Source organism: Scylla paramamosain, chromosome 40 (genome assembly GCF_035594125.1).
Source record: "Scylla paramamosain isolate STU-SP2022 chromosome 40, ASM3559412v1, whole genome shotgun sequence".
NCBI lineage: Eukaryota > Metazoa > Arthropoda > Malacostraca > Decapoda > Portunidae > Scylla > Scylla paramamosain.
In genome coordinates this window covers 9,134,104-9,161,395 of record NC_087190.1, presented here as the reverse complement: position 1 = coordinate 9,161,395, position 27,292 = coordinate 9,134,104, and the positions used below count along the sequence as shown (strand labels likewise).

At 40.4% G+C, this 27,292-nt stretch overlaps 1 protein-coding gene across 3 annotated transcripts in view; it reads right to left on the bottom strand.

Annotated features, from left to right (window-relative positions):
• LOC135092386 (ornithine decarboxylase-like) overlaps positions 1-27,292 on the bottom strand; it is a 157,780-nt gene that overhangs the window by 79,396 nt on the left and 51,092 nt on the right. The gene's annotated exons all lie outside the window — the stretch shown is intronic.

The window sequence follows — 27,292 nt, the reverse complement described above, 5'->3', positions numbered from 1 at the left end:
AACTAGTATAACTGCAATTCAATTATTTCGTTTCATGATTTATATATAAGTCAACAGCCGTATCCAATCTTCCTGTATCTTTCCTGAACGATGAGGTGAGCGGCCAGTCCAGAGGGGCGGCCAGGCGGGTTCCTATATTTTACGACGCATCCGCTTCATGTACGCGGCGCGGCGGCTGGCTGTGGCACGAGTGTTGAATCGTAGCTCATTAGTTGTTACGCTCAGTAGATGTCTGAGTTACGATCTACCGGTTTTCCACCTAAATATAGATACTCCTCATCCATCTGCGCCTGACCACTCACACCCTCCTCATCCATCATCCTCTGCGCCTGGCCTCTCACACCCTCCCCACTGTTCAACTCCTACCCTTGGCCCTTTACGCCCTCCTCACCCATCAAACCCCACGCCTAGCCCCTCACACCTTCCTCATCCATCAACCCCCACGTCTGCCCCCTCAAACCCTCCTCACTCATCAACCCCCACGCCTGGCCCCTCACACTCTTCAAATCCTGAATCCTTATCCCCAAGGCAAGACCAGCAGGAACTATTGATTCATCGCTTCTCTTCCCCCTTAATCGCCTACATCCACTATCATTCTTCCGCTATCCCCCTGTAGTTCATCATTAAGTGACCAAACCCCTTCCCTTCCTCCTTCCCCTCCTCCCTTCCCTATAGAGAATGAAGAGTGACTCGAGTGACAGATTACAACATTAAGTTACACAATTTGTTCGCAATTATGGGACTACATTACAGATGTTTGATGGCGGATAGTTATAGTACTTAACTTGGGACACGTCATTGTCAATGCCTCTAACTTGATAGGAAAATATTATAGGCATTTTCATGATTTAACGTATCTCTTCATGAAACGTCTCATATCCCCTTCCGCAACCCCATCTCGGGAATCCCAGCGGACGTCGTGACTCGTGTATCGTACATGTATTCCCTCGATTGGTCAGGCTCGGTGGCGCTTCCCTTGGCTTGTAACTAGTCTGTGACGCGTTCAGCTCACGGTCGAGTCTGATCGACGCCGCGGCCGCTGTCTCACTCAGCTGCCTCAGTCGTCACTCAGGCCTCACTTTTAGTTGTTCGGTTCTTCCTGTCCCTCGGTCACTCGGTGCCTTCATTCCCCACATTAATTTGTGATCACAATGCCACCATCGTACGGCCAAACATACAGAAAAAAACTGGGAATCTTTTCCAGAGCTTAAAGAGTGGTTAAAACATGTTGAAAAGACAAAACAAAGGTTCTTTGTATGTTCTTCGAATGTGAAGTCACAGCAAAACTTAGTGACTTGAGAAAGCACACAACTTCTGTAAGACATGTTCGTGCTGCAGAACCTTTCTCCAGTTCAAGCCAAACAAAAATACCAGTCACTCATGCCAGTGACTCATAGCGCCGATCGGCCAGTAAGGCAGAAGGACGAATAGCAATGATGATCGCTGAACACACATCATTTCTTACTGTGGACCATGTTTTAGAAGTTTGCAAACAAATGTTCAGTGACAGCAGTGTTGTGAAAAATCTTAAGCTAGCATTCTACTTCATGAAAAGTCTAAAGGAAGATATTTCTGGTGAAAAGTACAGCCTCCTAATAGATGAATAAACTGACAAATCTGTCACAAAGCTTCTTGATGTTACTGTAAGGTACTTCAGTAGGAAATTACAGAAGATAGTATTAACTTTTCTAGGAAGATGGAACAGCACAGTCCATTGTGAACGTTATTAAGGAACTCTTGAGTGATGTGCAGTTGAGCACTCAAAATTTATTCAGTGTTGAATTTGATAATGCAAGTGTCAATGTCAGCTTAAATAATGGTGTGTATCAGTTTTTAAAACAGGATCTGCAACTTCCAAATTTGATCATGGTGCGGTATGTATGCCACTTAGTTCAACTGGCTTTGTCCCATGCTGCTGCAGAATCACTACCGTCATAAGTGGCCATATGGGGTAAAAGTGGCCACCAGCTGTGTTACATTCCATTTTTTTTTTTGTCAACAAAATAAAGGGAGGAATTAAACAAAACACATAGTAGTTGGTTGTTTTATTATCCTGTCTATAAAAAAAAAAAAGTAGGGGTTGTTCTTTTCAGAGAATGATTCTCTGTAGATGCCAAGGCCCATAGTTCAGCATTACTAGAGTGATCAACTTTGGAGCCATTACCGGACTGTTAATCAGGTGTGTATATAACCAATGTTAAAGGTCTACTTTAAGTGTGTAAAAGATGGATATACATTTTCTACCTCGGGGCAAAAGTGGCCAAATATGTGGGGCAAAAGTGGACAATATTCTTTATTAAAATCTTTTCAGATAAACATCCCCCAATTCAAGAATAACATGCCAGGAGTAGATTGGGCATAAAATTTTCTCAAGAGACATCAAGACCTGCTGTCACAGCGCCTGTGCCAGAACATATCCAGAAAACGAGCTGCTGTCACTGAGAAAGACGTCGAGCAGTACTTTGAGCGGTTAGAGAGAACTCTAGCAGGTGTGCTGCCAACACACATAATCAACTACGACGAGACAAACTTAACAGATGATCCCAAGAGCAAAAAGATGTAAAGCCACTACCGATAGAGACAGTAGAAGAGGAGGAACAAGAGGATGGGTCAACATTGGATTTGACATGCAAGTTATGTGCTAGTAAGGTTCAAGGAAGGAAAGGTGCCTCATCACTTTGTTGGCCGGGTGAAAGAAGTAGAGGAGTCCACTGTTACAGTGGACTTCTTCAGAAGGGTCGAAAGTGCTAAACACGAAGTTTTTAACCAATTGTGCTTCAAAAAACCTAACACTGATGACCTCACAGAAGTGTCTAAAGACCCGATCATTAGAAAATTGACTCTGGCAGGGACCTATAAAGGCAGGATCATGATAGAAAACATATTCATGGATTGTGTGTGCGTTAAGTATTGGCCACCTTTGCCCTATTTATCAATGGCCATCCCATACCCCAACACATTTTTTACATATGAAAGTCTTTTGTATGCAGACAGCCTACCTATATTTTTAAAAATTTTTGTACTCAGGTATATGACCTTAAATTGGGGAAAACCCTGTATTTTGTGCTGGAAGTATTGTTAATAAAAAGTCTTTCATTTCTATTTTATTAGCCCGTAATTATAGAAATTAAGCATTTTTTGGCCACTTTTCCCTTAAATGACGGTACCAAGAAATTATGGGTTCTTCGTGCGTGAGACTTACAGATGGTTTTTGCCCATCCTGTAAGAGACAATTTATCTACAAAACTGTATGAAACTCTCAATGATGGTTCAAAACCGCTGCAGATACTAGAGTTCGTGACTCTAGGTGGATATCACTGGAGCCTGCAGTAACCCATATTATATGTCAGTGGAATGAACTTACAATGCACTTCAACATAGCAAGGTCAGATGAAAAGTGCTTTACTGTAGAAATGTTGTACAGTATGTACACTGATCGCATCAACAAACTCTATATGCTCTTTCTGCTCCTAATTCAGCAGGATTAAAAAAAAGTGAAAATCTTTCAAGATGAAAGTGTGGACCCAACAAAGCTTGTCAGACCTCGCATTTCTCTTTACTGCAACAAATCGGAGAGTGATGATACCTACCTCAAGAATAGATCCATTAAGTTCTAGCATTGCCAGCTACACTAACCAAGAGCACCTATGGGCTATGAGTTCGAAAAACTGTGTGCTACTTCAAATCTGACACAGGGTTCTCAGCAACTAAGAAAGCAATGCATAGAGGCCAGAAACAGGGCAAATAGGTTATTAGGATTTATTTTTAGGAGTGTTAAAAGTAGAAGGCCTAAAGTAACATTAAAGTTATATTTGGCGCAAGTCAGACCTCATTTAGACTACGTTGTGCAGTTCTGGTCCCCACATCCGCGAGATTGAAGCTGTTAAATTCACATTCTATAGAGAGACGTAGGCTAAGAGGTGACCTGATAGAAGTCTTTAAGTGATATAAAGGTTATAACAAGGGGACGTAAGCAAAATTCTTACGATCAGCAACCAGGACAGAACAAGAAATAACGGGTTCAAACTTGGAAAAAATTAGGTTTAAGAAAGAGATAAGAAGAAATTGGTTCTCAAATAGAGTGGTAGATGAATGGAACGGACTAAGTAATCAAGTTGTTAGTGCTAAGAGATCAAGGAGCTTTAAGAGAAGATTAGACGGATTTATGGATGGGGATGATAGGTGGAAACAAGTAAGTATATTTCACACAGGAACTGCCACGTGTAAGCCTGGTGGCTTCTTGCAACTTCCCTCATTTCTTATGTTCTTACGTTCTCATGTAACAACTGCGCGAGCACTACATTTCATGTGTTGTCAAATTGTGTGACGAATTAAAACTGAGACTACTTGATAACTTCAAAATTTTGAAAAAAAAAAAAAAGTTTTCTGTTGAAGAGTGCTTAAAGAACCAATAACAAAAATTGTTGAGATCCTGTGCTATCTTCCTGAATAAATTGATAGAAGCGATAGTTAATGGAGAAATTGAACTATTGTTAGATGGCAAGAGGTGAAATCAACAGAAAAATATTGGACTGAAGTGTTGAATTACAAAGATGCAACAAGAATGAATAGTTTTGAAGATCTATGTCAAGTTGCATGAAGTGTTATATCACTCCCCCACTCAAATGCTGAGGTTGAGAGGCTCTTGCAGTGAAATCAACATCGTGAAAAACAAACTCAGAAACCAGATCAGCTCCAAATCTGTCAGTGCCATTCTTGCTGTGAGAAATGGACTCTGCAGAGTTCAGGAGTCTTGCTATTCTTATCAATTGCCAGAACATATTGTGATGAGAATAGGAACGATGGCAACTTATAGCACAAAGTTGTCAGGAACTGGACCACAATGTTCGTCATAGCTGAAGAGGGTGAAGTCTGTGAAGATGACGACCAGCTAGAATATTCCATCATTTTTTCCCTGAACTAAGAGTAGGTAAACTATTAATCATTGTAGAGGTCATTATTTTTTTTTTAGAATACTGTAGGCTGGTTGTTACATAAATGATATTGATAGATGAAAGATATATTATTATTATTATTATCATTATTATTTTATTATTTATTTATTTATTTATTTATTCATTTATTTTCATCTTTATTTTTTTATTTATTTTATTTATTTTATTTTCATTTTTTATTTATTTATTTATTTATTTTATTCATTTTTTTTTTCATATTTTTTGCGCATTCTAGCGCTTTTACGCCCAACACTTTTGGGAACACTGGAGAGAGGTGTTAGTTAATTTCAGCACTTGGAAGTAGAAGATGTACTGAGACGTGCTCTGATATTTAAAGGAGACTAAGGCAGGATACTAGTTAGCTGGGTTTTTTTTTTTTTTTTTTTTTTTTTTATGTAGGAAGGATACTGGCCAAGGGCAACAAAAATCTAATAAAAAAAAATACCCACTGAAATGCCAGTCCCATAAAAGAGTCAAAGCAGTGGTAAAAAATTGATGGATAAGTGTCTTGAAACCTCCCTCTTGAAGGAATTCAAGTCATAGGAAGGTGGAAATACAGAAGCAGGCAGGGAGTTCCAGAGTTTACCAGAGAAAGGGATAAATGGTTGAGAATGCTGGTTAACTCTTGCGTTAGAGAGGTGGACAGAATAGGGGTGAGAGAAAGAAGAAAGTCTTGTGCAGCGAGGCTGCGGAAGGAGGGGAGGCATGCAGTTAGCAAGATCAGAAGAGCAGTTAGCATGAAAATAGCGGTAGAAGACAGCTAGATATGCAACATTGCGACGGTGAAAGAGAGGCTGAAGACAGTCAGTTAGAGGAGAGAAGTTGATGAGACGAAAAGCTTTTGATTCCACCCTGTCTAGAAGAGCAGTATGAGTGGAACCCCCCAGACATGTGAAGCATACTCCATACATGGACGGATAAGGCCCTTGTACAGAGTTAGCAGCTGGGGGGGTGAGAAAAACTGGCGGAGACGTCTCAGAACACTTAACTTCATAGAAACTATTTTACCTAGAGATGAGCTGTGAAGTTTCCAGTTCAGATTATAAGTAAAGGACAGACCGAGGATGTTCAGTGTAGAAGAGGGGGACAGTTGAGTGTCATTAAAGAAGAGGGGATAGTTGTCTGGAAGGTTGTGTCGAGTTGATAGATGGAGGAATTGAGTTTTTGAGGCATTGAACAATACCAAGTTTGCTCTGCCCCAATCAGAAATTTTAGAAAGATCAGAAGTCAGGCGTTCTGTGGCTTCCCTGCGTGATATGTTTACCTCCTGAAGGGTTGGACGTCTATGAAAAGACGTGGAAAAGTGCAGGGTGGTATCATCAGCGTAGGAGTGGATAGGACAAGAAGTTTGGTTTAGAAGATCACTAATGAATAATAAGAAGAGAGTGGGTGACAGGACAGAACCCTGAGGAACACCACTGTTAATAGATTTAGGAGAAGAACAGTAACCGTCTACCACAGCAGCAATAGAACGGTCAGAAAGGAAACTTGAGATGAAGTTACAGAGAGAAGGATAGAAGCCGTAAGAGGGTAGTTTGGAAATCAAAGCTTTGTGCCAGACTCTATCAAAGGCTTTTGATATGTCCAAGGCAACAGCAAAAGTTTCACCAAAATCTCTAAAAGAGGATGACCAAGACTCAGTGAGGAAAGCCAGATCACCAGTAGAGCGGCCTTGACGGAACCCACACTGGCGATCAGATAAAAGGTTGTGAACTGATAGATGTTTAAGAATCTTCCTGTTGAGGATAGATTCAAAAACTTTAGATAAGCAGGAAATTAAAGCAATAGGACGGTAGTTTGAGGGATTAGAGCGGTCACCCTTTTAGGAACAGGTTGAATGTAGGTTGAATGTAGTAGAGGCAGGTGTCTAATGCCTCCTCCTGGTTGCCTTAAAGAGATAAGTGAGTCACTACTGGCATTATGCTCCGACCTGTTTTATACAGAATAAGAATCTCCATAGAAGTCTGCCAGTAAGGGTAGTTGCGAATTACACACCATACCCAGGGAAGTGACTCCTCGCCTTTATGAGAGTATATATATGTCGAGCTGGCGCAGTGAGCGGTGACTGACCCTCTGTGTGTTTATGGGCACTCATTTTACTGTAATTTCTGGTGTTCCTTGTTAGTGACCCTATTTTGTCTGAAATGATACTGTGGGCTGATGCAGTTCAGCCGCAGAAGACCTAAGTAATTAGCCGCATAGTAAACTTTACTCCCTCCTCATGTCCTGACAAGGCCTGTTGCCCAGGGGGCAGTAAATGATACTAATTGGCTTGGGGATATGACACTGTTGGGCAGTGGGAGGACTGTCACGGAGGGCAGAAGCCCAACAGGATATTATACCTCAACCATATACATGTTATTGTATGTTAACTGTTTTTCCTAGATGTGGTTGTCGATTCTTCTCCAGCTGTGGGTGTTAAGTGTTGTTTGGAGTATTTCCCTTGTCTGTGGTTGAGTAAAAGTCTGGTGACCTCAGCTTAGTGTGACCTTGAATTACGACAGTTGTGCAAGAGCCACAAGGGACCCTGTACACCCGTTTGTCAGCTCTGCACTGAGTCCACGTAAGAGGTGGCTCATTGGAGCTAGTCCAGGTGGGGCAGCTTGGTGAAAGGGTTGAAAATTGTGGTTGTAGCAATATATATATATATATATATATATATATATATATATATATATATATATATATATATATATATATATATATATATATATATATTTATTTATTGTTACAACCACAAATTTCACCCCTTTCATGGCAACCTTTACCTCAGCGAGCCTTCTATGTTACCACATACGTAATATAGTGAAGGGCCCAGTTATGGGTTACAAGATCCTTCTGGTCTCTTGCACCCTCTAAATAAACGGTTATAACACCAGGTTCCGCTCCTTTTCTTGACTGCCACTACCAGGGTCAGCCTCTCTACACTGCATCCTACGCAGAGTAATGCAAAGGTCACATTCACCTTCACACATTCTTGGCCTCCTGTGGTGAATTATACAACTGAGGTCTCCAGCCTATTTCACCTCCTACATGCAAGGGAACACCGCAACCGAAACGTCACTCCAACAGCTGGGAAAGAATCGTTGTAGGAGGCACAGCTACGACAAGCAACAAGTACATATAATGATTATAATATTCTATGGACTACCACCCTGTCAAACAACAAGACAAAAATCCACCAACATCCATAGAATATTATTTCCTTCTGCTGTGCAGTATTATATTCAGCTTCCCAAAAGACTGGTCCTGCACCTCCCCCCCCCATCCCCATTCCTCCCACAGAAATGACACGTTCTGGGGAAGAAGTATAATTTACTACATGGTAGTGTTACAGTAATCGTCTGGACCCAGAATCCGTAAAAGAACACTGGAACCCGGAATCATTTAACAATATAACCAAATATAACAAACACCGAACAACTAGTTCACACACAAAAGAGGGGGATTCCACTGACCAATTCCAGACGCCAAATACTTGACTCAAATAATCAAGGAGTCAATGTGGCCTAGATATTAAGTAACGAGGCCCAAGAATCACACAGACAGGCTTTTGAAGATGCTTATCTCCGATCTGTCATGAGCATGGGCTTACTGCCTTAACTAGACAAATATGATATGAAACTAAACGCCCTCAAAGCTTAAATCATGCATATTCTCTAAGCCTCGTCCTACCTTGAGACGCACGTCCCACCCCCCAGCACTAACCAACTGCACAACGACTGAGCGTGAGAACTGAGACTCGCCACTTGTCACAGAAAATGATTTATGCACGAGGGAAGGGGGTGGAACACAGGTGCAGCCTACCATCCCCCCCCCCCAGCAGCTCGTCGCAGGCTGCTAAATGGTACAATATGGACGGTTGTCTTTCGAAAATAATTATGATTACTAATGGCTGGATGCCTACTGATTACTCTATAAGCAAAGCGGGACTCGAACTAAATAATGTGTGGGACTCAATACAAATGAACACTGGACGGTTGTCTTTCGAAAATAATTATGATTAGTAATGGCTGGATGCCTACTGATTACTCTATAAGCAAAGGGGGACTCGAACTAAATAATGTGTGGGACTCAATACAAATGAACACTGGGAAATATGAATTTAAGTGAGGAAAGGGAGTGACTATGTACGGAAAAATTTACACTAAAACTTGGGAAGCGATCGGAGCTACGGGACCGTGGTGCGTCCACTTCTCACACCTTCCTTGTTCTCTCTCTCTCTCTCTCTCTCTCTCTCTCTCTCTCTCTCTCTCTCTCTCTCTCTCTCTCTCTCTCTCTCCTTCCTTCCTCTTGCCTTATGCTGCATGACCTCTCCCAAACAGAAAATTTGGGAAGATACACTAAAGCTTACAAAATTTTAGGCTATAATAAATTCAAAACTTGGCACATAACTAATTGGGGCAAATCACATTATACTCAAACAGGGCTTGCGCAAATTATGAAACAGATGCTACTAGAACACTACCACGAACAGTTATTATAAAAACAGGAACCAATAGGGCTCTATTTGGCTGTTCATACACAAACGCCTGCTTCTTTCTCCTGCTCCTCCCTCGAAATTTGTCTCTGGTTTTCAGCTAGGAACTGTGATCTCCCCAGCTACATCGGTATGCAGGTTTACTCTTGCAGAGAATCATAACTGTGTCACATCTCCACAAACTATGGCTATTCCAACTTCTCTGTCTCCGTCGTCTGCTCTATCCTATATTTGGTCCATCTCTACACCTACTCTCACTTCTGCTCTCTTCACTATCCATCCTACTCCTTCTTCTCTTGTTTTTCCTCCACCTTTTACAATTACAAGTCACCAAACAATGACATCACTACATCCTTGCAGCACTCAACGAGCCCAACAGGGGCCGTAACCTTCTGGTGTATCATCATGGCACTACCAGGCAATACTCTTCCTGGCTGAACAAACTTTTCCTCTGGGCCGCCAATCTAGTTGAACTCACTGGCCCCTTCAAGTCTCTTACTGAAGAACATATTAATCTCTCCTCCGGGCCTTCCTTGCCCATAACTTCACTCCCGCTTGGCTGCTAATGGCTCCTCAGAGCCTCTGTGCCATACCCATGAGATGAATAGAACAAAAGTGCCACTTCCTCGGCAAAAAAAAAAAAAGTGCCTTCTGGACGCTCTTATTAAAACAGAATGGTACTTAATGGGCATGACACGACCAAGCTTGCTTCTTAACGTCAGCATTACTATCACATCTCATTCCTTCCGTTGACCACTCGATGACACAGGTATCGCCGCAACGAGCTGATGGCTGCTCCTCTCTAGGATGCAGCACACCCATTCCTGCACAGGGAGCCAAACTCCCGCACAATACAACACTAGCTTCAGCATGAGCCCGGCCAACGCACCTCTGGGCCAGCCCCATTGCTCCCAACAACTGCTCCTGTGTGCAGTCCTCTCTTATCAAATGCGATACCTTGTCGCTTCGAAGAGGACGGCATCCATCATCACATACTACATTGCTCAGGCCCAGAACCTAACCAGTAACAACAACTCTGCAAAACAAAGCCCCAGCAAGCAACACATCACCGGCACCCTCATTTAGCGCTGCCTTTCGACGCTGCGCCTTAACGCTTGCGCCAACTACATAATTATAATTCTCCCGGAAGGAGGAATTGGGCAACATTACTCATAATCCCCACACCAGGGGGAACAGCACCTGACCTAACACGGGGAAGAAGGCCTCCAGAAGAGAGGTAATCAGGCTTACCAACCTGACTAATGTGGTTACACCTAACACACGTGGCCACATTCGACCACCAAAACCGCCTCAACAGCTCCTGAATCAATCCGACTCCAAACCGGCCTAACATCAGAGGCCGCTACATACTATTTGCTTTCTTAACTGCAGATGGCACAACAAAATGAAGCATCAAACCTCCGTGATCCTCTCTCTGCCGGCTATTAAAATTAGTGTAAATAGTATTATTACCTACCAACACTGCCCAACCCTCGCCATCCACTCCTGCCTTGGCAAGCAGTGGGGCAACACGTCCTTGAGAAACAGAACCCTCCTCGGGTACACTGTAGTAGTAGCTGCCAACAGGGGCGGCTCACGATGTGAGTAAATACCCACCGTGTCTGGTCCTAGCAAGGGAGCAGCTTGCTCCCCGCCTCCGTCACACTCCGCAAGGTAGGAAACTCCCACCTCCCGAGCAGAGTCAGGAGTCTTCCTGCCCTCAGCAGTGACCCCTAATATGTATACAACGGAGTCCCAGCAATTTCAATACAATACTGCAACAGGGTACTCAATCTCAGCAATTTCAACAGTGCCCTTACATAAATACCACAGCATTAGTCCAAACTAGGCCTCACGAAGGATGAAGAGGTATCAACAGATGAGGGGGAAGTACTGCCCGCCTTTATACCCTCAAAACCAAACACGGACCGAACTCTTCACTCTCAAGACCTCGGTCGTGTATTTCAGTTAAAGCCACTGGCTTCTGGGGTTCTTGGAAACCATGGCTGTAACTAACTTGGGGCATTAAGTTTAAAATGCCACACAGGCTACGTGCTATACCTGGGAGTGCTGTATTGCATGTTCCCAGTCTGTTTTCGTTATGGGATGGGTGGAGACTTATTTGCAACAGGGATTACTCGCCCAGACTAATTACTGCAGCCACTACTATAACGTGGGCTTCCAGACAAATTGGCGCCTGCCACATCTCCAGACAAATTTTTACCGGCTCCGCCAGATGTACCACCGATCCAACGTGGCACAGGCCGATGTGACAACACGTGATGGTCTGTTCACGTGGCTGCCTCTTTCAAAATTTTTTCTCCTGGAGCAGCGGTACTAACTCTTTCTCGGCCACATTAACAAACTGCCTCTAAGTCACGGTAGGAATTGGCCTGCTCCCAAGCAATCCACTTTTCGAATGTCTTCTCCAGGTAGAGAATACACTGAAGGTAGGAGTCACAGGGCCTTTTCTTCCCTCCGAGAAACTGTAGCCTATATGCCTCGGGCCGTAGCTCGTAGGCTCTCAGGATGTCAGCCTTGAACTCTTCGTTATCCACCAGATCTTTCACTGACATTTTATCATAAACCTCAAGAGCCTTGCCATTCAACATTTTAGCAACAAGGACAACCCATCTCTCGTGAGGCCAATCAAATTCTGAGGCCTTCAGGTCAAACCTCTGAAACCATTTCGTCACTTTCTTTTCATCAAACTCAGGTATTAACTTTAAACTTCTCACCATTTGTCTTTCCTTCATATCCTCCTTCACTCCTCTGCAACCCATAAGGTGAATTAACCTCTATTTGTGTTTTCTCCAACTCAAATATTATATTCTTCTCAGCCTCTTCCCTCTCATACATCTTTGCCTCCTTCTCCGCCCCAAGCAATCTCATTTCCTACTCCCTCTCGGCCTGATGCCTCTTGGCTTCCCCCTCGGCCTCAAGCCTTCTGGCTTCCCTAGTTTCTTCAGCCTTAAATCTCCTCTCCTCAGCTTCCAGTTCAACCTTTTTCAATTCTCTCTACTTCTCAGCCTCTAATCTCTTAGTTCTCTAGCCTTCTCCAACTTCATTCTCTTCATCTCTAGTTTAAATCTCATTTCCTCTGACATGCCTTCTGTCAGGGAAAATCCATCATCACTGGGCAGCGCTAACACGTCCTTCCTTGGGCACTCCCTTCCTTGGTGTCCTGACACCAAACTGGGTCAAATCTACACTGCCACTTCAGTCAGAGACAGGAGGCGCGGGCCGCGAGCCACTCATGCTACCAGCCTTTCCCTCCATGGCGTAAGCTGAATGCTGGCACATAAAGAACAATGAAACGAATAACAAGCAATCGTTTCCCCCACGTAGCTAGGAAGCTTCCAGCAATCCCGGCGAGGTCACAAATTTCTGTTATGACCACAAATTCCCCTCCTCCTCTCATGGTAGCCTTTATCTTGGTGTACCTCCCTAAGTTACCACATACATAACTTAGTGCAGGGCCCAGTTATGGATTACAAGGTCCTTCTGGTCTTTTGCACCCTTTGAACAAACGGTCATAACTCCAAGTTCCGCTCCTTTTCTCGGCTGCCACTACCAGGGTCAACCTTCCTACCCTGCCTCCTACGCAGAGCAGTGCGCAGCTCACATTCACCTCCACAGGTTCTTCTGGCCTCCTGTGGTGAATTACACAACTGAGGTCGTCAGCCTGTTTCACTTCCTACAGGCAAGGGAGCACCACAACTGTAAAGTCACCTTAACAGCTAGGAAAGAATCGTTCTAGGAGGCACAGCTACGACGAGCGACTAACACATATAAGGATTATATTATTCTATGGACTACCGCCCTGACAAACAACAAGACAAAAATCCAACCACATCCATAGAATATTATTTCCCTCTGCTGTGCAATATATTCAATTTTCCAAAAGACAGGCCCTGCCCCTCCCTCCCCACAGGAATGACATGGTCTGGGGAAGAAGTATACTTTATTACAGCGTAACAGTAATCGTCTGGGCCCAGAATCAGTATAAAAAAAAAAAAAAAGAGATATCCCCTCACGAAAGATTCTCTCGGCTCTTTGAAGGGCCACGGTGCCGATAAACCGTTTCTGTCATTTCCCTTTGTGTGATTATCCCGTGGTAAAGTTGGTATGTCAGAAGGTATCCCATGCTGTGCTCGTGCCTCTCCCCCCCTCCCCCAGGAGTGTCCCCCACCATATTGTAATAGATTAGGCTTGATATGTTTAATGAGTTACATACAATATAACCTAACCCAACCAAACATAATCTAACCTAACTAACCCCCCCTACCTGGACCCCCTCCCTTAAGGACACTAATAACCAAAACTTGCATTACCTAACTTAACCTAACATTACCTAACCTCACTTAACCAGGAGGACCTTAATTGAGGACGGGAGGACTTCTTCTCCACATGATATATTGCATTATGGGTGTACCTAAAGGAATATGTATGAAAGAATGAAAAATAATAGACCGGTAATAAGGCCAGGAAAGGACTCTAGACAATTACCGTAATTTCCCCCATATCTTGCCCTTATAAGCTGAAGTTTGTCATTATATAATTTACAAGTATCAATAAATTAAGAATACGGGATAATCTTAATAATGAATTGGCGCAAATAAGCATGATATGACATTCCTGGCACAGGTACTTTGCCATTGTCTATTTAAAGAATAAAAATCTAGACAGTATCTTTGTTATGAAACTACAGGCAAACTACAAAAAGCTAAGGAAATGTGCTCGTCTTATCAATTAACTGAAAGAAATTATTATGGTAAGGGAATGTACTAGCAGGTATTTTGTCACACTCTTGGTATAAGGAAACTGGCCATCAAAGCGACCTTTTCATAAGACACATAAGTTGATTCCGTCTTTAAGCTGATAAAAGATAACAGTAAACTAGAAAAATAGGCTTACCTGGTCTAACAATGAGTTGGTAATTCATAACAAGCTACAGGCGTCATCGAAGGGAAAGGCGAAGACATGGGTTGCCGGTTCCCTCCGAGAGATGCCAGCCGTGGGACGGCTGGCATCTCTCAGGTGTCTCAGGCAACTGACAGTAGCCCCTTTTCTGTTCCCTCCTACTTTCTGTATCCTCATTTTCGATCCAAAGTTGGATGTTGCGTTTATGTGCGCAATGACTTAACCTGCTCTTGTGCCCACGCTCTTGAATCTTCCGAGTTTTCCACCATCTGGCTACGACTACAGAGTCACTCTCAAACTAAATTTATCTGTGCTGTATACCTCTCTCCTAACTCCTCTGACTATAACAAATTCTTTGACTATTTAACTTCCAAAGTGGAACACATTCTGACCCTCTTCCCTTTTGCAGAGATCTCCATTCTTGGAGACTTCAATGTTCACCACCAGCTTTGGCTTTCCTCCCCCTTCACTGACCATCCTGGTGAACTAGCCTTCAACTTTGCTATCCTCCATGAACTAGAGCAATTGGTGCAACACCCTACTCGTATTCCTGACCGTCTTGGAGATACGCCCAACATTCTTGACCTTTTCCTGACCTCTAATCCTGCTTATGCTGTCACCCTTTCTTCTCCGTTGGGCTCCTCCGATCACAATCTCATATCTGTATCTTGTCCTATCGCTCCAATCCCTCCTCAGGATTCCCCTAAGCGAAGGTCCCTCTGGCGTTTTGCCTCTGCTAGTTGGGGGAACCTGTGGAGGTATTTTGCTGATTTTCCTTGGAATGACTACTGCTTCCGTGTCAGGGACCCGTCTTTGTGTACTGAGCGCATAACAGAGGTGATAGTGTCTGGCATGGAGGCGTGCATTCCTCACTCTTTTTCTTGATGTAAACCTTCCAAACCTTAGTTTAACACAGCTTGTTCTCGTGCTATACATGATAGAGATGTGGCCCACAAAAGGTACTTAAGCCTTCCATCACCAGAATCTCATGCACTTTATATTTCTGCCCGGAACCATGCCAAGTCTGTTCTCCAACTAACCAAAACTCCTTCATTAACAGAAAGTGTTAAAACCTTTCAAGATCTAACTCCCCTTGTGACTTCTGGCATCTAGCCAAAAAATCTCCAATAACTTTGCTTCTTCTTCTTTCCCTCCTTTATTTCAACCAGACGGCACCACTGCTATCACATCTATTTCTAAAGCTGAACTCTTCGCTCAAACGTTTGCTAAAAACACTACCTTGGACGATTCTGGGCTTGTTCCTTCCTCTCCTCCACCCTCTGACTACTTCATGCTACCTATTAAAATTCTTCGCAATGATGTTTTCCATGCCCTTGCTGGCCTAAACCATCGGAAGGCTTATGGACCTGATGGGATCCCTCTTATTGTTCTCCGAAACTGTGCCTCCGTGCTTGCACCTTGCCTAGTCAAACTCTTTCAGCTCTGTCTGTCAGCATCTACCTTTCCTTTGTGCTGGAAGTTTGCCTACATTCAGCCTAAAAAGAGTGACCGTTCTAATCCCTCAAACTACCGTCTTATTGCTTTAATTTCCTACCAATCTAAAGTTTTTTAATCTATCCTCAACAGGAAGATTCTTAAACATCTATCACTTCACAACCTTCTATCTGATCGCCGGTATGGGTTACGTCAAGACTGCTCTATTGGTGATCTGGCTTTCCTTATTTAGTCTTGGTCATCCTCTTTTAGAGATTTTGGTGAAACTTTTGCTGTTGCCTTGGACATATCAAAAGCTTTTGATAGAGTCTGGCACAAAGCTTTGATTTCCAAATTACCCTCCTACGGCTTTTATCCTTCTCTCTGTAACTTCATCTCAAGGTTCCTTTCTGACCGTGCTATTGCTGCTGTGGTAGACGGTCATTGTTCTTCTCCTAAATCTATTAACAGTGGTGTTCCTCATGGTTCTGTCCTGTCACCGACTCTTTTCTTATTATTCATTAATGATCTTCTAAACCAAACTTCTTGTCCTATCCACTCCTACGCTGATGATACCACCCTGCACTTTTCCACGTCTTTTCATAGACGTCCAACCCTTCAGGAAGTTTCCTTCAGGAACATTTCATGCAGGGTAGCCACAGAACGCTTGACTTCTGATCTTTCTAAAATTTCTGATTGGGGCAGAGCAAACTTGTTATTGTTCAATGCCTCAAAAACTCAATTCCTCCATCTATCAACGCGACACAACCTTCCAGACAACTATCCCCTCTTCTTCAATGACACTCAACTGTCCCCTTCTACACTGAACATCCTCGGTCTGTCCTTTACTTATAATCTGAACTGGAAACTTCACATCTCATCTCTAGCTAAAACAGCTTCAATGAAGTTAGGTGTCCTGAGACGTCTCCGCCAGTTTTTCTCCAACCCCCTCCCTCCCAGCTGCTATCTCTGTACAAGGGCCTTATCCGTTCATGTATGGAGTATCCTTCACATGTCTGGGGGGTTCCACTCATACTGCTCTTCTAGACAGGGTGGAATCAAAAGCTTTTCCTCTCATCAACTCCTCTCCTCTAACTGACTGTCTTCAGCCTCTCTCTCATCGCTGCAGTGTTGCATCTCTCGCTGTCTTCTACCGCTATTTCCATGTTAACTGCTCTTCTGATCTTGCTAACTGCATGCCTTCCCTCCTCCCGCGGCCTCGCTGCACAAGACTTTCTTCTTTCTCTCACCCCTATTCTGTCCACCTCTCTAACGCAAGAGTTAACCAGTATTCTCAATTATTCATCCCTTTCTCTGGTAAACTCTGGAACTCCTTGTCTGCTTCTGTATTTTCACCTTCTTATGACTTGAATTCCTTCAAGAGGGAGGTTTCAAGATACTTAACGTTCAATTTTTGACTACTTCTTCGGACACTTTTATGAGACTGGCATTTCAGTGGGCATTTTTTTTATTGGATTTTTGTTGCCCTTGGTCAGTGTCCCGCCTACAGAAAAGAAAAAAAAAAGTACCCTCCCCGGCCGCCGCTCATCTCAGGCTGGTAACTGGTACAATATGAACAATTCTCTTTGGAAAATAATTATGATTAAACTATAATGGATGGATGTCTACAGATTACTCTATAAGTAAGGGGGACTCTAACTAAATAGTGTGTGGGGCTCAATACAAATGAATAACGGGAAATATGGAAAATTAAGGGAGGGAAGGGAATGACTTTGTGCTGAGAAACTTGCAGTAAAGCTCTGGGAGGGAGCAGAACTACGGACCACTGTGGCTTTTTTCCCAAGATCTTGGTTTTTTTTATACCTAGTCTTAGGATCTTGGATTTTCAAGATAAATATGTGAATAATCTTGTGAATTCTTATAAGGAGCTATATATTACTAGTTTTGTTGCTAGTTTTTCCTAAAGATATCTAGGCCTACATTACTTACAGTAACCTGTTCATAAGAAAATGATTCTACCAAAAACAGTAGTTTTTGGTAATACTCTGTGTATTAAGCTTGTAGATATCAATAAGAGATATTTTCCTAACGATGTGGCACGTCGCAACAGGCAAAAGTACGTACATGATACACGTATGAGTCTTTACATGGGCCTGGGAGGGAGGGACAAGTATAGGACACGTATGTGATACCGATGGAGGGAGGCATCACGTACGTCTCAGACACTCAGTTCTGAGAGGGTCAGTACATACTGAGGTCGGATCTACTTGTTTGAAAAAAGAAACAATGAGTGATCAGAGTAATGTTGATCCTGTACCAGGAGGATGTGCCTGTAAAAGTACAACCCTGCCTCAAAAGAAAAAAAAAAAACATGGTACCAGGAAGCTTTTAACACAGAATGGCTGAAAGACCCTAGTCTTAAGAGCTGGGTGAAACCAGTTCCAAATGATATGTATACAACCCTTTGCAATGTTTGTGAAGTCATGTTAAAGAACTGTAACAAATCTTCTCTTATGCAACACCAAGCTTCAGGAAAACACGTAGAAAACTATGAAGCTAAAAAAAAGTTTCGTTAGCATCCAGTCTCTCTCTCTCTCTCTCTCTCTCTCTCTCTTTTTTTTTTTTTAAGGCTTCCTATTCTGAAGATGATATTAAAGATAGAATGGCAAAGACAAAGATTGTGCTGGCATCATACATAGCTAAGCACAACGTACCCTTCAGACTAGTAGAACATTTAGTTGAGTCTATCAAAAAAATACTTCCCACTTCTGAAGTAGGAAAGGAAATGAAAGTGAAAAGAACAAAACCTTCCTGTTTGTTGCAAGATGGCTTTGCATTTGAAGAAAACGGTCAGTAGTAAACATTCCCAAGAAAACAGTTTTTTCACTGATGATAGATGAGTGCGCTGATGTATCTATATCTCAAGTGCCAGCAGTGATGGTACGATTTTATGATGAAAAAAAAAGGTAAAGTTACAGATGCACTTTTAGATGTGATTGAAGTGAATGATGCAACATTAGTAGGGCTATATGATTCAGTGCAAGAATTGCTGAAAAGTAATGAGATACCCTTAGAAAATATTACTGGATTCGCTAGTGATAATTGCTCTACTATGCTAGGAGCCAACAAAGGATTCCAGGCACTACTGAAGAATGATGTTCCATCAGTTTTCATTCTAGGATGTGTGTGCCACTCATTTGATTTGTGCTCGAATCATGCCAGTCAACAGTTGGCTTGAATCTTTTGTAAAAGATGTTTGTTGTTACTTTACACGTAGTAGTAAACGGAAACACGATTTTCAGATGATCCAGGAGCTAGTTCGTGCTCCCAAACACAGAATCTTAAAACTGTCACTGACTCGATGGCTTTCAAGAGGGTCAGTCATTTGCAGACTTTTGGAACAGTGGGAAACATTACTGCTATTTTTTTAAAGTGAAGCCAGGACTAACAAAGTTGATGGGGCAGCTCATATACACAGCGCTATGATCAACACAGGAACCAAGCACGTGCTGTTATTTCTCAATTATATCCTTCCCAAAATTGACAAAATGAACGTAGAATTTCACTCTCAATATTTCAGACTTACAGTACTCTTCACTACTATTTCAGATGAATACAGAAGTATCTTGGGAATGTTTAAAAGAGGTGATGTAATTCACTCCAGAGTTAGTTTTCATTGAACCACTTGATGTTTCTTTACACAAGAGAGTCAGAGACATCGACCTTAGTGGCAGATGTAGAGCCATGATGATTAAAGAACCCCTGTGAGAAAATGAAAACAGATTTCGCCTTAATTGGCGTTCTTAGTAAAACTGTGCTCGCAGATAAAGAAAAGATCTATCTTCGATGAAAAAAGTGTTCTTTCTTTTCTGAAAATTATTGATCCGGAAGAGGCACTGTGCCCGAAGAGAAACAGGATCTATGATAAAATTAGCACTTAATTTTCTACAACACTAGTGGAAGAAGAGCTGGTTATCTTAGATGTTCAGTGGAAGGACTTGTTATATGCTAAAGAATCCCTGAAAAACCTAAGTAAAGTAGCAACAAGTTTCTGGTTTTAATTAAAATGTCAAAGATAGGAAAAATGAGCCTAAATTCAACATTTTATCAAAATTTATGTGCAGCCTGCTGGCTCTTCCTCACTCCTCTGCATGTGTTCAGTGGATCTTTTGTGCAACAAGGTGCACCTTGCTATCAGTGGCAGCCCTCGACTTCACTCATCAGAGACGTCAAGCATGGTCAGTGCCCCAACGCTACGAAGAGCGAAAAATGAACGCAAAAAGGGAGAGGAGGCAACACTTTATCCAGGTGTCGAAGTTGCCAGTGATGACGAAGCAGATGATACTCTAATTCAAGTATTTGTTCAGTGATATGTAAGGTAAGACTTATACTTTATTTTGTAAAAATATGCCCAATTTTTACATACAGCTGTATTTTAGGAATATTTTTTTTTTTCATCTTGGATTTTTTAATAGGGCATTCTTGGGATCTGTCAATATTATGAATGGTCACACTGTACGGGGGCGACCGTGATGCTTACACTGCCCGCACCTTCCTTGTCTTTCTGTCTCTCTTCTTCTTCTTTCTTTATGTTTACACTGCACAAAACTATAAATAAATAAATAAATAAATAAATAAATAAATATATATATATATATATATATATATATATATATATATATATATATATATATATATATATATATATATATATATATATATATATATATATATATATATATATATCGTTGAAAGTGTTACTTAGTTCAGCGTCTATGATTTTCTTCATGATGTTTTCTTTTTCTCGAAGGAGTGCCTTATTCTCTTTTGTAAGAATATTGATGATTTTCCCGTAGGATATCATCTTCGCCAGATCGCGATTTCGGGTCCTTGACCCTTCTTCAGTGGCTGAGGAGGTTGTTGTCTTCTCGGAGGTTGTAGAGAATGACATCTTGAAGAACAACAAGACAAAAGGAACTATCGCTTTACTGGACGTCGAGTCGCTGTTCACTAATGTACCTGTCGACCGTACTATCAACTACATCATAGAACGAATTTGTAGAGTTGACACCACGCCGTCACTAGATGTCCCTGAAGAAGTCTTACGAGGCCTATTGCAATGTTGCACCAAAGCACCCTTCACTGTCCTCGAGGACAGGAATATCAGCAAGTAGACGGTGTAGCAATGGGATCACCACTCGGAGTCCTGCTGTCAAATTTCTTCATGGGCTGCGTAGAAGAAGTCTTCAGTAAAATCAGCAAACCAGACATCTACTGCCGTTACATTGACGATATCTTCATCAAAACAAGAGAGGAAGAGGAAATTGAACATCTAAGAACCTGCCTGCAAGAGACTTCTGGACTCAACTTCACCACATAAAAAAAGCAATGAAGGAAAAATGCCAATTCTTGACGTGTTAGTCACACAAACTGAAGAGAGTTTCTCCACCAGTGTCTACATCAAACCAACTAACACAGGACAGTGTTTAAATGGAAGAAATGAGTGCCATCAACGCTACAAAGACTCTACGATTGCTTCCTACATAAGAAGAGCCATCACACACTGCAGCGAGTGGATAGAAGCCCAGGAAGAGATAAAAAGATCCGCGAATGTTCTCCTCAACAACGGATTCACCGCGGAAGAAATAAACAAGCAAATCAAGAAAATACTGAATGAATATTGCAGCGGGAAAGCAACAAGGAAGAGAAAGAAAACATCAAGATTTATTACAAGGCACACTTCTCAATCAAGAAAATCAGCCACCTCCTACTCCGAAACAGTCCACCACAAACAAAAGGAGAAAATGCAGCAGTCTCATGTCGTGTATAAGTTCACTTACATCCAAGGGAACTGTACAGCCCTTCAATCAACCTATATCGGCATGACGACAATGCGATTAAGTAGAAGACTCAGCTACCACCTAACATTAGGCGCGCCCAAGACCCACGTGACCCAAGTGCACAAAACCACACTCACTAGAAAATACCTTGAAGAACAAACGAAGATCATCACCACATGCAAGGATAACAGACGCCTCCCCATCTTAGAAGTCCTACATATCATGAACTTAGAGCCAAAGCTTAACATACAGAACCAAGACCTACAAGCGCTCCCGAGTATGAAGGGAAGCCTAAACCCAGCCGCTCCCAGCCAATCAGAAGCCGAGCTGCCCGAGCCCAAACCCGAGGCAGCTGTATAAAAGAAATGACCTTTTTGCCAGTTCAGCTGTTGTAAGGTGCGGACCTCCTCTCTCGGCCTCGTTGCTTCCAAGTCCACTTTGTGGACTTAGTCTCGGTGAGACAGCAGGCTTGGGGACTTAGTCTCTGACATAGAGGAGGATTTCTTACTGGTTAAGCCAGTTTTGTCCACTTGTGGACTTAGTTTCTGCAACAGAAGATTAATAGGGACTCTGTTCCTGTCTCTCTCTCTACAGCAGTGACTTGGACTTCACAGCTTTTGCCCAATTAGACGTGCATGAGAACAGTACGAAGCAGAACCCTGAAGGTTTACAGACTAATTGTTCTCAATGAAGGGGCCCGTTAGACGGGTGGTTATAGAAAGTCCGTACACAGGGCCATAGGGACTCTGATAGTTAGGAGTAAGACCTTCACAGGACAGCACTCTGTACTTAGGCAGGCAGAAGTGCTGTAGGTAGAATGTCAGAATGAATCGAGTTAAAATAAAGAGTAGGACATTCCCTAATAAAGACAAAAAACTTGCACTTGTGAGCATACTGTGCAGAAATCAAATTCACATTACAAGAGTGTTTACTGCTAACGATGGCTTTGTAGTCTTAACTTATAATGACAGTGACACTGAAAAGATCTTTTCTAATGATGTCAAAGTTGCTCTGGACAATAAAGGATTTATTCCCATTCTGCCTCCAGAGCAAAGGGTAAATAAAAGCGTAATTACCTCTAGAGTTGACCAGTTGGTTTATGAATGGGGAGAAGAAGAGATCAAGGAAGAACTTTTAGCTCAAAATCGCTGGACACAAGACGGAATCGAATCTATCTATAAGTTCCCAAATTCATCCACATTAAAAATTACTTTCAGTCAAGCTAGCCTGGCAAACAAATGTACTCAGACTGGACTTCTGGCTTTTAACATCAGTATTCCTCCAGATGAGATCAGACAGGAAACTTATATCCCCATCAAATGTTGCATGAAGTGTTACCATCTTGAGGAGCATAATACTAAAGATTGCCCTAAAGATAAGGAATATAAGATTTGTTCAGAATGTAGCAGCGAAGGGCACCTCTGGTTCCAGTGCCAAGAACAGACAAAAAAAAAAAAAAATGTATAAATTGTGGGGAAAACCATAGCTCTTTAGCTATGAGGTGCATAAAGAGGAAAATCATACTGAGAGAAAAGAGAAAAGATGAGAGAAAAAAACAGGCCTCGACCTACGCTGGAGTAACTAGAGCTGCTAGTAATATAACATCCATTCCAGTCCAAACTAAATTGCCAGAAATAACGAAAGAAGAAATGTTCAAAATCCAGATATGTATTGCTCATGCCCAAAATAAAAACATAGAAAATCCAGGAAGCTATGCAGAACTTAATACAATATTAAAGAAAAACAATTTACCCAATATAATTATACCAAATGATGCAACATTTAAATAGGCTCAAAGCATTATAAAAACAAAGTACCTAAAAAAAAAACAGACACATCACAAGTAAAAGAAAAGATATTAGACCAAAATAATAAAGTGAGTGACATGAGGAGTGATAATAATGAGGATGTAAACATCGATGAAGAAATACAGTCAATGGAACAAAGTATATACTCCTTGGAATCAAAACATATTGGCCTTCAATTTTATACTTCCAAAGACCAAGGCTAGCCAGAAGGTAAATTTACTTCGAGAGACTTAATTCATGGAATTAGGAATAATATTTATAAATGGACTTACACTGATCCTAAATTTAATGAGGAAGAAATCATGGAAATGATAATAAAAGAAGAGATAAACTTAAATAAATGCTGGAACACTGTAGGAAGGGACAACTTTAGAAAAATAAAATCTGGTCTCCTACAAGAACGCTCTCCCTTGCCAAGAGATTCAAAGATTAGGAAACATTCACTCTGATGCATTCTATAAAAATAATACAGCATAATGTCCTTAATTGGAGAACCAATAAGACCTCATTAACAAATTATTATGTAAGAAATTCTCCAGACATAATCCTAGTCATGGCCTTAAAGATTCAGATTCATTAAAAATTCCTGGATACAAACCATATAAAGTAAATAATGCACAGGAAATGGCAGATGGATCAGCTATAGCAATAAAACATAATTTACAACACAAACTATTCGATGATTATGATACAGACTTCTTAGCTGTTGAGCTGCAAACTGCACTGGGACCTATAATAGTAGCAACAACTTACCTACCTCCGAGAAGACCGTATTTACCATTTACCGATATGTACAAAATACTAAACAACATTATACCAGCTTATATACTTGGAGACTTTAATGGTGCTCATAAATCGTTCGGGAATAAAACTGACAACATAGTTGGAAAAAGTCTAAGCAGTCTAATAAGTCAAGATAGAATGCTACATTTGGGGCCCAGTTTCCCTACTTTCACACACATTTCAGCAACGAACCCTGATAAAATTTTTTCTAATAAACATAATTTTTTAAACTAAAAGAACCTGGAGAGATTACCACAATTTTACAGCCTTCAACAGAACCAATCTTAGTCCAAAAACCATCTATATACAACACTAGAAAAGCCGATTGGGACACTTTTCAAAAAACAGTTGATGAAGAAATAACAATAACCAATTTTAACCAGAAAGATGTAAGTTCATTGGAAGAGGAGATTAATAAATGGATAAAAACAATTAATAAAGCAATGAACAAAGCAATTCCTAAAAGTAATTTTAAACGGATAAGACATTTGAAATATACTGAGGAAATAAGACACTTGGAAAGACAGTTTAATGTGTACAAACAAGTAGCTTTAAAAAAATGGATGAAATTATGATAATTACAGAGAATTTATAAGAATGAGAAATGAACTGAGAATAAAATGTAAAGAAGCACAAAATAAAAATTGGGAAGAAAAGATAAAACACGTAATAGATTACAGCAAAGACAATAAAGATTTTTGGAGGAGAATAAATATATTGAAAGGTTCCAACACTACTCACACTAATTATATGAAAGATATGGAAGCAAATAAGCATTATTCTGATCAAGAAAAGTGTGCATTAATGGAAAAAAAAACTTGGGGAAATATATTCAAAGTAACAAAAGAGGATGAAGTAAACTTCGATTTACCACATACAGACCACATAAATGCAATCATAAATGTCCAATCAAACAGACTTAAATCTTTTGATATTGTTGACATGAACAGATTAAATACTGAAAACTACCATACACGGGAAATAGCAACAGAGGAAATTAGAGGTTGTATAAAGAAATTTTAAAATAAAGCTCCTGGAACATCCAAAATAAACTAAGTTATTTTACAAAAATTTACAGACAAAATAATAGAACATCTCAAAAACATATTTAATGCATGTTATTCGACAGGTTACTTCCCAAAATGATTTAAAAATGCAATGATAAAATTTATATCTAAACAAATGAAGTCACCGTTAAACCCTCTGAATTACAGACCAATTTCATTGCTAGAAGTACCTGGAAAGTTATATGAAAGACTGATTTTAGCAAGACTAAATACATTCCTCTCAGAACATAAAATAATAAAAGAACGACAGCACGGATTCAGGCCATCTAAAGGTACTCACACAGCTATTACCACAACTTACGAGACAATAGCTAATGCATTAGCAAAAAACAAAACAAAAAAAAAAACAAATATATGTGGTACTGCGTGATGTAACCAAGGCTTTTGACAATGTATGGCACAATGGCCTTAAATATAAACTACTACAGCTCAGACTTCCAGCAATACTTGAAAAAAAACACTAACTTTTTAAATAACAGAACTGCAAAAATATATATAGGAAATGATACCAGTAATATTATAAATCTGTTAAGTGGAGTATCTCAAGGTAGTGTACTTTCGCCCACCCTGTATACCCTTTTTAGCAACGATTTACCGGAACTTGGTCATGGATGTCTAACAACAATGTTTGCAGATGATATTACCCAGGTAATAACTTCGCAAAGTAAATAAAAAAAAAAAAAAACGATGAAATTAAAAGTTGAGCGTGAAATTGAAAGAATTAACAAATATGAAAGAAATGTGGAAAATAAGAACAAGTGAGAAATTTATAATAATTCCTATGGCGCAATATAAAACTGAGCCACTAACTATAAACAACAAAAAAATAAATACTTGCAAAGAAGGAAAGTTTTTAGGTGTAAAATTACAATCGACTGGAATACGTGGGCACTGTAAAAAAAAAAAAAAAAAAAAAAAAAAAAAAAAAAAAATATATATATATATATATATATATATATATATATATATATATATATATATATATATATATATATATATATATATATATATATATATATATATATATATATATATATATATATATATATATATATATATATATATATATATATATATATATATATATATATATATATATATATATATATATATATATATATATATATATATATATATATATATATATATATATATATATATATATATATATATATATATATATATATATATATATATATATATAAAGGAAATGCCTTTCAAATAAACTAAGAAAATTTACAGGGTTAACACCAAAATTAAAAGGTTTATTGGTGAAGACAACATTAATCCCTCTTTTAGAATATCCACCAATACCTCTCTGTGCAACCTCAGCAACAAACAAAAAGTCTTTACAAAGAATATTAAACAAAACTTTAAGATACACAAATCAAAATGAAGAAACTAAACCATTGACTGAAGAATTACATGAAAAATATAATATAACTCCTCTAAATATATCCATCCACAATAAGGCAATAAGAATTTGGGAAACAGTGAGATACTCAGAGCCAGAGCAATATAACAACTTAATAGAAGAGCAAAACAAGAAACACTACTGGTTTTCGAAAACAAGTTACGTTATAGCCACCCCTTCAGTGGAGGCTATTATTACTTGATATTTATTTATTTATTTATTTTTTTTTCAGAAATACAATGGAGCCAGCGTGAACAAATGGAACCAGCGGGAATCTTCTTGTCAGCAGCCATCCTACCTTACCTAACTAAAAATGTACCCATTTTAACAACCTTATCCTATAGTAACACTCATAACTACTAACATATGACATGACTTCCACTTACCAAAGCAAGTTGCTTATGTAATAGGTACTTAAAATACCTAACTTTTAACATAATAATGAGATATCAGAAGCTGTGAATCCAAAATAGTAGCAATGCGGCCACAGCTCTGAGCAGTCTTTTACTGAGTAGGAACTAGCTCTGTTTCTCTTGGGGAACTTATTATAAGAAACAAAACACAAACAAGTGCTTCTCTCTCTCTCTCTCTCTCTCTCTCTCTCTCTCTCTCTCTCTCTCTCTCTCT